This window comes from Micrasema longulum, unplaced genomic scaffold, assembly GCF_059751315.1.
Source record: "Micrasema longulum isolate JH-2025_06_02 unplaced genomic scaffold, ASM5975131v1 h1tg001461l, whole genome shotgun sequence".
NCBI lineage: Eukaryota > Metazoa > Arthropoda > Insecta > Trichoptera > Brachycentridae > Micrasema > Micrasema longulum.
In genome coordinates, this window is record NW_028278647.1 from 233,032 (window position 1) to 248,903 (window position 15,872).

General features: G+C 31.9%; 1 protein-coding gene across 3 annotated transcripts in view; it reads right to left on the minus strand.

Moving 5' to 3' along the window:
* LOC148275319 (ubiquitin-conjugating enzyme E2Q-like protein 1) overlaps positions 1-12,051 on the minus strand; it is a 119,621-nt gene extending 107,570 nt beyond the window's left edge. For 2 of the 3 annotated variants that reach the window (XM_088235852.1, XM_088235850.1), the window contains exon 1: positions 11,842-12,051. The gene's annotated coding sequence lies outside the window, so the exon portion shown is untranslated. The remainder of the gene's footprint in view (positions 1-11,841) is intronic. The other variant, XM_088235851.1, reaches the window with a different exon arrangement.
* Between the last annotated feature and the right edge of the window lie 3,821 nt (positions 12,052-15,872).

Below are 15,872 nucleotides of genomic sequence, written 5' to 3' on the forward strand. Positions count from 1 at the left end.
ATATTTTAATGAAGTAATATTTTAAAATCGATAATATTACAAAGGATGCGTGAATTGCAAAATTCATGATTATTAAAAACAAATAATGCATATTATTTATCAATAATATCTATAAACATCGATAAGAGTTGAATGTATTGGATTGAAACATATCTATTCAAGTTGATTTATTTTAATTTTATGCGTTATGACGCAATTTATTAAATATAAAAATATGGGATATCCTACAGAGTGTTTTTTTGGAATTATATTTAAAGTTACCTAATAAGGTTCGGAAGTATTAAAACTACATAAAATATATATGTAGATGAAATAAATTCGCATGTTTTCTCGGTAGGTAAAATAATGAAATACGTGTTAAAATAATAATTTTACATCACTTGATTTGTTTCAATATTTTCACTGTAAGTTTAAAGTCAGGGAATTTAGAGATACACGTGCATAAAAAAAATGTAAGCGAAGCTTAACTCAGATATTTCGGTCCGTATTACAGACCGGACAGCGATTGACCGATGTTAGTCGTAATAGTGGACTCAAATTTTCCACCCTTAAATTGGAATATTTGCAACAAAAAAGGTCGGTAACAATATTTAGTACTATAGAACAGACAAGAATAACAAAGAATTTCCATTATAAGGTAAATTATCGTGTTTTATAAATGCAAGAGAAGTATTTGTTTACTATTTCATCAGATTCCGGCTTGCACATTCCGCATACACCTAATTTAAATTTTACATTGCATATACCTACAAAACCGGATTAATTGGTACAAAATAAAACATACGATAGCGTCGCTAAAATTGATCTCTAAAAACACTAGCCGCTTAGACTCGCCTGAAAATTGTACCCATGTGTATATTTAAAAAATATGATTTTAATTCATTTATTTATTATTAATTCAAACTGACGACGAAAGAAAAGCATAATGTTAGAGTGATTCAAAATCGGAGGAAAACAAGATACGATTTAGTCTAAAAAGACATAAGAGTATGCTTTCACTAGAAAATGAATGCAGAAGACGCTAGATTTGTAAAAATAAAATGTAATGGTATTTTATCTTCACTGCCTACCACTACAGATAGATGGCCAAGTGGTTAGTTATCACAATCGGTCCGAGGAATTCGTTTAAAGGTTAGTAAGCTTTTTTTATGTGCAAAACTACCCACTACCGACTTCCTACGACGAAAAAAATAAAAGGAAAAAAAACAGCTTTGTATTTTTCTGACTAATCAATATTCGGTCGATGGCAATAGCACAAATCCACAACATGGATTGGAATGCAACTAATTTCTTTACCGATTGACAACTCAGTTTTTTTTAATCTGGTGTTTCAATGATGTAATATTAAATTTTATTACGTGCCCACAGTCAACTTATACACACATGAATAATTATAATAACATATTGTGTACAATAATAATTTTATTTATATATTTGCTTGATTTTCTAGGTGGGGAATAAGTGAGTTAGTACATTTATTCGCGATACAGCAATAGGTGTGCAATAATTATTATACTTTAAGTGCACTATATCAATATGCAGCACTCTTTTACGGAAAGCCTTAAAAAATACAAAGGAATAACCGTTTTATCTAAGAACAGTAATTGTTCATTTATATTTCTATTCGAATATGGATTAAATTAATTCATTATTCTAATAACAATTCTGAAAAATTAGGAATCTGTAGGCACACTATACGAACGATCATGAATCTACAGAATTATCTCAAATTTCATGACGTTTTTAAGCGAAAATAATTTTTCGAATTTTAAGTCAACATCAGCAGTATGATGATCAAGATGATTAAATCAGTAATAGTGTAAGTAGCTGAAATGTTCAGAGTCGGGGTATTGGATTTTATCATAATTTTACTTCTGCAGATTTATGAATTTAGTCAAAATTATATTATTAAATCATATTCCCTTCTCAAAAATGTGTCATTATTTTTTTGTTCTTCGATTAATGTAACCAAATAAATTCCAAATCGGGGCTCAAAAGAGGAAAAAGATCTCAAACGGAGAGCTTTATCGTAATTAATTTTGCACTCTTTGTCTCGAAAGTGATCGCAACTAATATTGACTCATAAACTAATTATATCGAGATTCATCTGTGGCGCTGTTAATTGTTTGTTGTACCTACATAATGAGTGTGAGTTGAAGGTTAAATTATGCATTGTAACAGATTGATCGGATTTCCCAAATCTTATGCCATCCATTGTTTACTGAGATGTTTTCAAAGGTAATATATGAAAATGTCGCAGGTTCGTAAATACTGATTAGTCAGAAAAATACTCATAAAATAAGGAAAAAAATATCGACAACGAGCGGAAAAATCGACAAAGAAACTAGTATTTTCTTCATGTTTTTGTGATTTCTAGTTTATTTGTTTTTTTCTAAACAGATAAAACATTTTAAATTAAATGCCTTTATTTTTTTACAAAAATTGGTTAAAATTAACATAGTAATTTTTCGAAAATTACAGTTTTTCATTAAATTTTATATCACTATAATTCCATGTAGATATACTCCTTAGAGTATAGTAAAGTATCTCAATACTTTGCTTTAGACTCATCTAATGGTGCAACTGGCCGTCATTATTTAAAAATATATATTAAGGGCTAGTTGAGCCAAAAAAATTTAAGATTGTTACATTTTCGCCCAAATGAAATAAAAAGTGTTCCAGGTATAAAGTACGATAAAACAACAAATTTCGCCCATTTGGAAAAATACGTAACAATTATTTAACTTTGAACATTTTAAACTTATTTTTTTTAGGTGCTACTAACTTGCCATTAGTATGATACAAACAGGCAAATGATTAATATTAAATTTATGTGGATCACCACGATTTCATAGTTAATCGTTATCTGTAATATTTTTATTGAATGTGAAGCAAAATGCAACATTATCATGGTTAAAAGGAACCTGTCAACCTTCATGAAGAATGTGTGGACCCTTCATGTAGAATGTCCAGAGGCAGGAGTGGAAGGTTGCCTGACCCATTGACCATGTGCTATACCAATAGTCGTGTGTGCTCACAGTATGATTTGTGAATCAATCGAATTCAAAACAATGTATTTAAATGTTTTTCTTGGTGCTTGGCAATCGCGATGCGAATCTTATCCTTCAGGGAGGGTTAGGGTTACCTTTCTTTCTTTTCCTTCAATCCGTTAGCGCTTAAAATCTTCTTGGGTTATCTCCGATCACTTGACTACACAGTTTTTATCAAGTCATAGTAAATTTAATGACAAATTATTTGTTTTTAATATTGTAGAATCCTCTTCGTGCTGCCGCGGATATCCTAATCAGTTTTCTGAGCACATCCTGCGGTCTTGTCCCTTTCCTCTTCTCTATATTACCGAATGGAGCTTCTCGTTACTATATGTGGCCCTGTCGGATATATAGATCTGGTGGCTTCCAAAAATAATTTCGAAGAAGGTGAAATATTATGTTGTTTTTTTATGTGGACAAAACGGATTGCATGAAAAATGTGATATATAATTAGATTGGTGGATGATTCATGCAATGATTCTGCACAGTACCTATGTGCATTATACTACTACTATTATGTTTTTGTTGTTGTTATTTGTTTATTTTTATTTATTTATACTTTTACATTGTTTGTATTCTTTTTTTATAAAGAATAATGTTCCCTGACTGGGGTGTCCCGTGCCGAGGGAAACATTTTACAAAATGTGAAACATGCCTAAGATTAGCAATTTAACAAAGTTAACATAATAATAACAATAAAAAACGTCATTAATCCAATTAACTTAATTATCATTAACAAAATAAACAGTAAAAAAAACTCAAATAATCATAAAAAACAAAATTAATTTATATGGACCAATAGAACAAATTTCATAAACAGTACACACATTTTACCTATTTGGCTTGATCCACTCATCGATCCGTGTGCAACTCACCTCCACTATCCGTTTCTTAATAGCAAATTTATATTGTGAGTACTTGCTAATTGTCCTTATGGATAATGGAAGTAGATTGTACATTTTAACCGAGTAGTAGGCCAATCCTCTTTGACCGAAGGTTGTATTTTTTATTTTTTTTTGCAGCATCAGGGTGGAGTATCTAGTAACTCTTGTATTTGTAACGGAAGGTAGAGAATAATGTTTACGTGCGTAAAGTAACAAAGTTTATTTTGGATTTTACTATTTATTTATAAAAGTATGTGTACCTACATCTACGCATACATTTAGGTAATGTGGATGTTTAAATATTGGCAGAATGGTAAATGTTAGACAGTGTGTACAGTGGCCACTTAAACCAGCCAATGACAGATCATAAGCCATGTAAACGCCTAGACTTCCATATTCCCTTCTCAAAATGTTTCCCTCTCCGTTGCAACAAATTTAGATCTGAATAACTAACTCCTTAGGGAGGAAATCCAGCCTGTCTACAAACATTTGGACATGCTCAAAACATTGTTAATTTAATTTACTTAATTTTTTAATTCATCTAAGTGCGCATAGAAGCAAAAAAGGTTCAGGTTAAACTCATTTTTACTTCAGGGGAGAAATAATTTTAATAAATAACAAATTTAATTTTTAAAATATTTATTTTGCATTTAAATGTATACACTAAAGGGGTTTTAAAAAACATAAACATAAATTAGGAAAAATCCGAAAAATATTTACAAACGAAATAAAAATAAAACGAAAAAAAAAAATATTCGGTAATTTCGTATTTAGTATTTTTTCTGTTTTTTGGGGTGCTGCCCCATTGACAACCCCTGGATTACCTTTATCACCTATCCAATAGCTTCTTGAATCTAATTAAATAATTTACAGTATTTTAAGATACATAGATTACGATTGGTAAATTTTGTAAGAAACAGAAGAAATAATTCGAAAAAAATATTTTAGGGCCTTGACCAACTACGGTGAATTAATTATGCGTTGATCAGCACGTATGTACTTACCTATCAACATACATATATATTTCAATATTTATACATACTCGGACGTGTACAGAATAATATTCAAGGTAATGCAATGTGTACGTTATGTGGAAATGAAAATCGTTTCTTGTCTTTGTTAATGTATTTATAGAATACCTAGATATGAATTGATTAATTAAAAAAATATTATTAAATAATTATCGCGTGTAAATATTAACCTGATAGTAACGCGTGTAAATAATAACCTTCAACGGAATTTGATTTAAAATTTGATCTATTTTTCTTTTTCCTGCGGCGTCGAAGTAGAAAAACGCATTGGCGTCGATTAAAACGTGGTTTGTAAACCTTTCAGAAGCAGAGAAAGTAGGTTTAAAGCAATATGTAAATATTAAGTACTCAAATATAAAAAAGAATGGATACTATACGATACTCTTTTTTTGCTACATTGTTCATTTCGCTCTAATTTTAGTTAATTTGCTTTTATTTATTTTACATTTTTTCTTTGTTTAAAATATCAGTTATTTCTGTTGTTCATAAAAATACTTAAAAATAATCATCATTTAACCCTTTTACTGAAATAAAATCGTTATGTTTATCAAACAATATTTTGAATTTGTCCAAATGTTTGTAGCAACGACAGGCCATAAATGCTTAGACTTTCATATTTCCTCATCTAAAATGTTCTCCTTCTATGTTGTAATGTGTTAACATTATTTTTAGTATAACATGATATACTCGTATGTACCCACTTACAAATTATTTACATAAATTTACATTTATGCCTAGTGCTCACTTTCTTTCTTTGAAGTGGGGTTCAGTGCTATATAAGCTCCTGATGACACTGCGACCTGTGAAGGTACTTATATTTATAGTCACATATCTTGACATTTAACCCCTTATAGGAGAACTATAACAAAACGCTCCGTAAATATACCACCAGAATTGGGGTATTTATTTTCTAACATTTCGTATCAATATTAAGTATTTTGTCACAATATAATTATTATCGTTAAAACGTATTCTGAAGATCAGTCTTCCACTCAGCTTTTTCAAATGCAATAGGTTTATTATCTTAAAAATCAGCATCATTTCATGTACGCTCCCTGGTTGGAGCATATGGTGTTCACAAATATCCTCTGTGCATCTCTATCGATTACAATGGGAAGTTATCAGAGTTATCTTCGACTGTCTATGAAGAAAAAACGATATTTGTGTACGAAAATGATTATATTTGCATTGACATTCGAAGTATTTTCGTCGGGTACCTATAATTGAACATGTTTAGAAGAAAAAAATGTATGCATATTCTGTTTTTCATACAGAAAACTTAATTTTACTTTGTAGATAAAATTGAAGATAAATGTTGACTTCCCATTGTAATCGGGGCCCTAGGCATCCTCTCAAGTCAGGTTCACTCCCGTAGTTCTGATATCTGCCGACGAACGGACGAACAGTCAGCAGCGGACGTTCAGGACGTCGAGAAGCAGATACCTTGTACAGTAAACAAGCCTGGTTAAGGCTCTCTGCGGTGCTATTCTGAACCGCTCTCGGGGTCGTAGGAAAACATTTTCATCTATTTATTTGTAAAAGCTTTATCTACGGCCGCGAGAGCGTTTGAAATATCACCCCTGGAGGCATGCGCAGTACATTGCCAAGCCGGCGGCCGTATCACCTCTGCTCGATGAGTTGTCACCGGAGTTTGCTATCCGTTCTCTTATTACTTCATTCCTTAAAATAAAACTACCGCACCGCACACCCAAGATTCTTCTGAGACATATTTTCTTAAAATTCAGTATTTCGCTGATTTGGGTTCTAGTGAGGTGCCACGATTTACACACGTACTCGTAGATGAGAATAGGTATTATGCAGGCGGCATTTGGTTTTCACTGAGTGAATATCCGATCTTCAGAGAGTCTGCTATTCCTGGCCCTATATCTTGAAAAAGTACATGCTTTATTGGGTTTGCAAGACCAATACAAAATATGTGCCTTATAAAGGGTTAATTTTCATTGTAAGGTGGCTTAATGTGCAAAAAAACTATGTGCATAAATTATTTATGCGATTGAGTTTAGTTTTAGAATATTACAAGGATAATTACGATGTTACACAATAGAAAGAATATTGAATGTCTAAAAATAAAGCCATGTCTATAGAATTCAGAGTAGGTTATAACAAAAATAATAGTGGTTTTGTATTTATTTTGATTAAAGAAATACTGATTTATTGTAGAAAATTGTGGTTTCGTATGGAGATTGGTATACTTATATTCAGATATACCAGTGGCGAATGGTGATTTTATTTACAGGTAAGCTATAAAAAAATATCGTATATTTGCACCTACATAGAAGGTACATAATATAATGTAGGTAGTATATACTATAAATTGATATTTTTCTGTGGTTCTATGTGATACAACAACTCTCATCCATGAAATCAACTTAAGCGACGTAACTTCTTGATATATTATTCATTCATTTAATACAAAACTCATTTCAAAATAAATAAAAAATAGCACTATGAATTCAGTCGATATTAGGTATTCAACTGAAATGTCAACTGGCCGAATTGTTCTAGAAATTAATAGTGCTAAAAACGGCCACGTCGAGCGCATATGTCCTGCAAAATGACGCAAGAAAGTAATTATCGTATTATGTCAAAAGTACCATCTTAAAGAAGAATAGCCCTTAAGAAATAATGTTTGAAATACAGTTTTCCAAAACAAGAAACTTCTAAGAATTTGTGTAATCTGCAAGTTTAATCTAGCAGAAAAAACCCGCACTGGGGTTAAGACATTCAAAATACAGTATACTTATTTGTATGAAAAAATAAGCTGGAATAATCGGCTAGTTTCTTGGCTCACCGCAGGCGCTGCGCTGGGCGCGTTTTATTAATATTAATATTTTTATTAGGATAAAAATACAGACGGTGAAATGATTTAAAATAAATAGTAATTATTTATTTATTTTTCTGTAAATAAAGTTACAGTAAAACATTATTATGGTCAGTCAAATATAATGGTAAGCTATAATCGCTTTTATACACGGTTCGCCCCTGAGATATACATAGGTATTCGAGACACGCGTCACTAGTTTAGTGACCGACCTAAGTTTCGGTTTGAGTTTCGGCCAGTTTCGGTCAATAAAACTTATTCGGCCGCGGTTTCGGATTTGGCCGAAATCTGCGGCCGGGATGTGTTAAGGAGGGTAAAAAAATATGTTAAAAAAAATAAATAACTAAGGCTCATTAATAGAAAGCCAGGTAAACAATTCGACTACCCTGGCAATACTAACAAAATGTCCATCTTTATTTTACAATCTGACAGACGGTAAAATAATCGAATTTTCAAATAATATTACTTGTGAATTCGCTTCTTATACATGAAATGTGATCCTACCGTATTACCTTTTAATCCCAGCAGTATTTTGACACTCGCAAACGACACAACACGGCATAGTTGAATTTAAATCAGCAGATGCGGACTAAGCGACGTCTACACAGTAACTAATTGCCAAAACTTAAAACTACTCATTTATGAGTAGTTTTAAGTTTTGGCTTAAACTACTCAAATTGAAGCTGTCTAAACTACTCATTTATGAGTAGTTAAGACATCTTCAATTTGATGCACGTACGCGATTTCTGAACTATTATAATTCTATGAGAAAAGGTTTAGAAACTAAAAACACGCCTAATTTTGGGCGTTTTGAAGTGAATTTTAACTTATTTTAATAAATTTCGGTTTAGGCTGAATATCTTGTTTTGATCCGTCACTACTGGTTTATTATATGTCGTAGGTAGAAATGTAGAAGGTACTAGAAAGTAATTAAGGTACATATTTTAAAAAGCGCATTCAACTCGCGCGTTTATGTATTGTGGTTTCGTATTATGAGAAAATGGTTAACAGCTACTCATTTGTTGTCTATATCAAATAGTGATAGTTCCTAGAACCATCGATAAACGAAAGACTACAGAACAAGAATTATACCTTATTTCAGCAAGAAAAAAAGAGGAAATTCTCGAAAATTTTATAGTAACTAAAAAGGGGAAAATGGAATATTTACAGGGAATGGCTTTAATTAACCATAATGATTCAAAGATGATAATGTTTCAAATCTAACTGCTGAAAACATGAAAAAACCATTGGGTATCGCTAACGACTCGGGCGAAACGTGCACCCGCGCTAACTTCCCGAGAGCTACTAAGTAGCTAGTACTGGACTACGTGACTGGACATGTAGTGGACGTGTAACGCTAGGTGTTATTGGTTACTGTGAGTATACTTTTGATGATATTTGTAATTTATCCCCGATTTCAGATAAAACGCTTTTTTGTGCCTAATAAGTACTTGTTATTTAATAACAATTTTTTTCAGTCGATACCTAAATGTGTAATGGAGGAATACTGAAAATCTAAACCCAATATTTATTATATTTATAAAGATATTATAGTTATTAGACGCAATGCGTACTAGCTACACATCACCGGGGAGGGAGGGTTAAAATATTACATAAAATATGCATCACATAGCGCATTGCAACTCTCAATATGTGGTTTTTGATCATTTCACAATGATACAAAAACTGCTTGCTGATTATCTGTATTATAGAAAGTATAGAACGCGATTATGTCTCTGTTTCCATCTCCACACGGCCTTTCCAACTAGAATCCGTAACTATTAGCCATCGCCCTGCCCTACTCATGGAAATCTAGTTCCAAGTTACAACAAGGAAATCAAGTTGAATCTAAGCGGATTTACATTAGAACTGATAAAGTATTTATAGCCAGACCGGTCGCCGAGTCCACGATCCACGATACATATTATGTACTAGCGTAGGATGCAAAGTATGGAAAATGTAAAATCACGATGCGTGCATTGCTTGCAAATAGGTGCGGGAAAGGCAAACGACCTAGTAATCGTAAATTGAAAGTTGTGTAAACGCTTTGATTCAACTAAATACTTCACTTTTGCAACCTGCAAAAACTGAAGTTCGGCTTATAATGATCGTTTTAAGATGTTTAGGTACTGCTACTATTCATTTTTACTTATGCATATGAGAATAATACCCGAATACCGGTATGCTTAGAAGAAATCAACAAACAAAAATCAATATCTACAACTTCTCATATTATTATCTCGATAGGTGTTCATTACTTTTTTATTCTTGATTGGTTTGTTTCAGCGTATGGTAAACAAATCGCAACATAAATCTATTCTCAATCATTGCCACAATCTCACAAGACAAAGAATCTGTTTTGAAACAGCGAAATTCTCAAATGGAACATAAAATGTACGCACGTACGTTACCTCTAAAATTTGTCTCTATTTTCAACCTTTTTTACTGATATCATGTATGAGGCACGAGGACTCGGGTCGAATCCCGAGATAGGCAACATTAAATATTTATTTAAACTTATTTGTCATTAGTATAATATTTCATTTATTTTCTAATACAGCTAAGGTAAGGACTAGGATTATCAGTATTCGCTACGTCTTTTCCATTATAAGCTGTGATATTTTTAATAATGTTCGGTCTAAAATTAAGCAGGTAGCCGTTTGCGTGTGAGTTTCTAGAATCTAGACTAAGCCAAGTTTTATTATTGATTTATTTTACAGAAACATACAGTCAACAACGATTAAATTACACAATAAAGATAAGGTTTAAAAACAGACCAGCGAAGTTTCTAAATAAAAATCATACACATCAAATTATGGTACATTTTTAAATGTGTGCTTGCGTATATACGTCTATGTAAAAGGGTGTGATTGTATGTATTTGTATGAGAGCAAGTAAGTGCAAGTGTGCCAAAAAGACAATAAAGCCAACAATTATTCTGAGCACAGAGTATACAACATATTAAAGTCGTTTGATATGTAAATTATGTATTTATAATCAAAAATATAAAATTGATGAACAATATGTAAACATGACAAATTGTGATTATTATACTCGTACCTACCAACGTCGTATGTATTTTTTGTTGTTTATGAACCATTATAAATAAAATATCAAATAATAAATACAAATACATAATTTAATATCGTTCTCAGTGCGGTACCTGGATACCTATTTATTTATTTATTTTACAGAAACAGTCGACAATGATATAAACATATTTTTAAAAAAAGGTTTAAATACTATACCGAATGACTTAACTGTCCATTTAAGAACACGAAAGTATTAAATATATACTCGAACATAACATAACTATTTCAATGTGAGTTTACGTAGGTAAATAGTTAAATTTTATTATATTATCCAAAACGGGAAGTACGTATGTAAACTAATAAAATGAAGAAAACTTATGTAACCTACATAATACTTTCATTTTAAACACTTCCGTACAATGATGCATTCAATTTGTGACATCAAGACATGCTACTATTTGTATGTTATTTTTTGTGATTTAATTCAGAATTACTTTCAAAATTTCGAAGGAAAACTATACATAACTTATACATTTTATATAAAAATCAAACACTGATTTGAGTCTACTGAACAGTTTATTTTATTTTTACAATATAAAAACAAAAATTTCTGTGACAATTGTTTCGCCTTGTAAGGGCATTTTCAAACGAACGTGAATTTTTTTTTTGTGGAGTTCTACAAAATAAACGCCAAATCAATATATAAATGTACATAACTTTGTTGCGAAACTACTTAAGCAGAGAGAAATTTTAATAATCAAGAAATGTAAATAACAGATCATTTCTGACGGTCACATTTATTGTTATTACCTATATTATGAAATAGTTCATATGTGCGATATTTGACCCGAATAATTCATTAGTAATTATTTTAGAAAATCAAATAATATACGTAGTATTTAGGTATATGCTTACCAACAGCTAAAATGTTTAGTGTACCTACCAAATATTGAAATCATAGTAATATTATTTAAAAAGTGTCAAAGATAAATGATTACTTACCGGTTTGTGGATATTCGTGTATATATCGGGATCCCTTTTTTCCAAACAATGAACTTGCTTTCGTAAAGTAAACAACTTTCAATATTTTGAAACGGAACTTTGTTATTATTCTATGTAGGTTCGCTACGCGCACGTCGCGCGGCGCACCGCCAAATCGTACGCTGAGCGATACACGACAAACAACAAAGACGGCCAAAACCAGACTGACCCGAAGACCGAAGATTACTAAACTCTGCGTTGAAAATCAGCGATAGGATATAAGCAGACTTGAAGAAAAAAGAATACGTTTACCGAATGCCGAACATTGACTTCAATAATGCTGAAAGCATTCTTTTAACGAACTGCCACAATTTTACCAGCACTCTTAGGAGGAAAAAGTATCAGGCTGGACGCACAGGGAACTGAATCGATCGGAATGTAAATAGTAGCTCTGAGTACAAAGCGCAAACGAAATGCTCAGACTTAATTGTGTGTTGATATACTTGTTCGAGTAATTTTGTAAGTTGTTAGGTTCTGATTGTAAGATTTGAAGCCATAGGTAGCCCGGGCGCAAAAGGGAGTAGGATCGATCGCACCCGGGCTCAGGATAACTGCCGGCGCAGAGCCCATTCAAGGCACAAAAAGCAGTCGCAGAAAACCTTTTTCTCCGATTTGTTGGCAATAAAACGTTTTTCTTATTTATTATTTTTCTAATAGTTCTGAAATAGCTTTTTGAATTCTAGTGGAACGGATTAAATTAATTTACTGTTTATTGTTAATGAGCTATTACTTATTCATCATCATCATTACCTTTCCGCACCTAATGGTGCGTAGGGCACTGCATTGGTACATCAATCGCAGAGTATCTTGATCATTTTTTCTTACATGAAGGTAAGATGATCAGTCTTACGCTTCAAGTACCATTTCGTGGACTATGAAACATTCTAGTGTAAAAACACCCTTTTTTTAAAAATAAATATTTCATACCTATTGGGAATTGGGAATAACCATGTTGGGAATCGAGCCCGAGACCTCTTGCATGGTAGGGGAACGCGCTGACCAATTAAACCACGAGGCCGACAATATATTTTTACTGGTTAATTAATACCTTACTACTTTATATTTTTTGAACTTATTTTATCATTAATATATTTTAAATAGCGCTGTATTTATAAAGATCACCACCATTGTACAAGAAATAAATTCATCTTAATTACACGAAGAAGTAAATAAGATGCTTTGAAATTGGTCAAGAGTGAAACTGTAAAATGTAAATGTTAGCTTTTATAAGTTTAGTCATTTGAAAAATTACCATCTATCAGCCTCCTACAGTAATTTCATAATTTGAACGTAGTTATACGTTACATAGAAAAGTGAAACTGAGATAACAGCTATTTTGTGAAAAGAGTGAATTATAAAATTTACACAATAGTTTGAATGTTTTTGACCTTTACAAACGATAAACAATGAATACATAAGTTTTTTTTATATATTACAAACAAGAATCTTATTGTGTATTCGACCAGTTTAAAAGATTTTTATAGTACCATGAGATTTCTCTAGTTTTGTGGGTGTTTTATGCAAATTGAGAAATGCCTTTTTTGTGATCGACACCTTGTTCCGGAGGTGATTAATACAGTTTTTTTATATGACTGGCTGTGTTTAGAAGAACATAGAATCGACCTTACTGCACCCGATAACATCAATATCTAATTTTTTCGATATTGTGGACTGGCTGCTTTCTGCATAACTACGTTCATTTGAGCACCACAATTCAGTTATTTATTTATGCTTTATTAAGTTAGTTCATAACATTTTAAGAACTAATATAAACTTTTACTAACATTGCAATTTTTTTATAAAAAATTCTCAATAACATATTCTTTCAAATAATTTTAAATATTGCGATCTTTTCTATCTTCTTTATTCCTTCAGGTAATTCATTGTACAGTTTCAATCTCTTGTACAATGAGTTTTGAGATGCTGTTTTTCTCCTCATTGGTAATCTTATCATTATATGTGTTTTTAAAAGAGAGTTCTTTATTTAAATTAATTTTAAGACTTGTTTGTATGGAGCATTGACATATTAATACATAGACGCGTCCTATGTAGTAAATGATTTTTTAATGTAGTGACACGAAAATGTTTATTTACACTAGGGTTGCATTCAACGATCATGCAGATGCTACCAAAAACTGAAGGATACTCATTTTTGATACATAAAAAAGTTTTTATTGTAGCATTAACAATCAACATTCGTTTTTGGTGAATCCCAATCAGATTCTTTCCTTAAATTCCTTATAATTTTTTATTTCGACCCATTTTTTTTTCACTGGATTTAGGGGAATTCAAAAATAATATTAAATCTTGTTTATTATATTTAAAACCTATTTCTATCAGTGCATCCCTGTACCTAAGAGCTTCGCAATTGCGCCGCTTGGCGTAGTTCGACGTTTACAAAAAATAATATTTATATTATAATATGAATTCTTTTAAGCTTTGTTAATCACTCATGGATACACCAATGAAAAGTTACAAAATCCTTTTCATAATATTTGTTAGAAAGATTTTTACACGCTTTCATGACACAAGCAGGCATTTTGAATTCAACTCTAAAGGTCACGCCTGGCTGGCGGTCGAAGAATGATATAATAGGCTTTGGGCATGAATTAAGTGTCATCATTTTTGAGGGCTTAGGGCATGTCTATGTGTATTAATATGTCAATGGTACAGGGGAAAAAGTTTCTTAAAGACTTGACTTATTTTTAATTGTTTTAATGCAAATATTAATATATATTTCTGTACCAGACATACTACTGAGCCGAAAATTGGGATCCGGGTTCAGGTTTGATTTATGGAGCAGGAAATTATTTTTTAATTTAATTTTCTACCAGTGAATTTAAAATCTTAATTGGTTAAAATGAGGAACTTCAGACCTATGGGAAATTGGATATAAAAATGTTTTCTAACGCGTGGTAAAAATTAGAGCATTAAATTGAACTGCAAAATTCTTGTAAATGAATAAAAAAAATATTAAAAATGAACTACTTTGAACGACGTCACTAGTTCATATTATGAATCAACCGATGATAAGAGAGTTATGATAGATTTCCGGTTTACAGTAAGCCAACAGGCCAATCAGCAGAACTAACCGAAAAGAAGTGGAAGAGAACTTGAAATGTCATACGCGGAGTAATTTCAGAAATACAAAATTTAAAAAATCATAGTGCTGACAATACAATACATGAAAATTAAAAAAAAAGTTTTTGGCATAGTTCAATACTCTATTAACAAATAAAAAAACCACTGAACTTCCAAGTGTGTAGAGATTGCCTGTAGAAATAATGATAACAGCTGTGTCCATACAAAATATATATTTTCTTAAGGCAATGCCAGGCAAATTTTTACGTTCAATCTTTATATTGCATTAGTCAACTCTAAATTGACATATGGGTTAATTGGAGGTGTGAGCAGTACTAACCCGTGTAACCACCCTAGCCCCAGTATCAATGGCACAAAACGTATTGATGCCAGTAATTTTGAAAAAACCTTACCAATATCCGAGTGATTTACTTTTCAAGGAATTCATGGTGCTGGATATTCGTCAACAGTATTATAACAAGAGCAGTGGCGGGAATAGAGACAAATACACAACTATCAATCATAACCATTTTACTAGGAACTCCAATGAGAATCTGATTCTTCAGAAAAGGGTCAACACTTCTTTGACACAAAGGCAACAATACTACTTTGGACAACAAATATACAAATTTATCCCTATAACATGGAAATGTGGTGGTGTTGTCAAGCTAAAGAGAGTGCTGGGCTCGTTTCTTTGCGGAATTGTTCAAGAAGAGTCGGAGGACCTAATGACTATTGAAGGAAGACAAAAATTGTGGTAGCAAATATATCAGTTTATGTCGAAGTGCTAGTAATAGTCGGGTTGTGGTCCTGTGGCTAGTGTCTCGGACTCACGGACCAAAGGTCTGTGGTTCGAATCCCACTCTACCCCAACTTGATTCTATTTTCTAATAGTGAGTTATTTACAATTC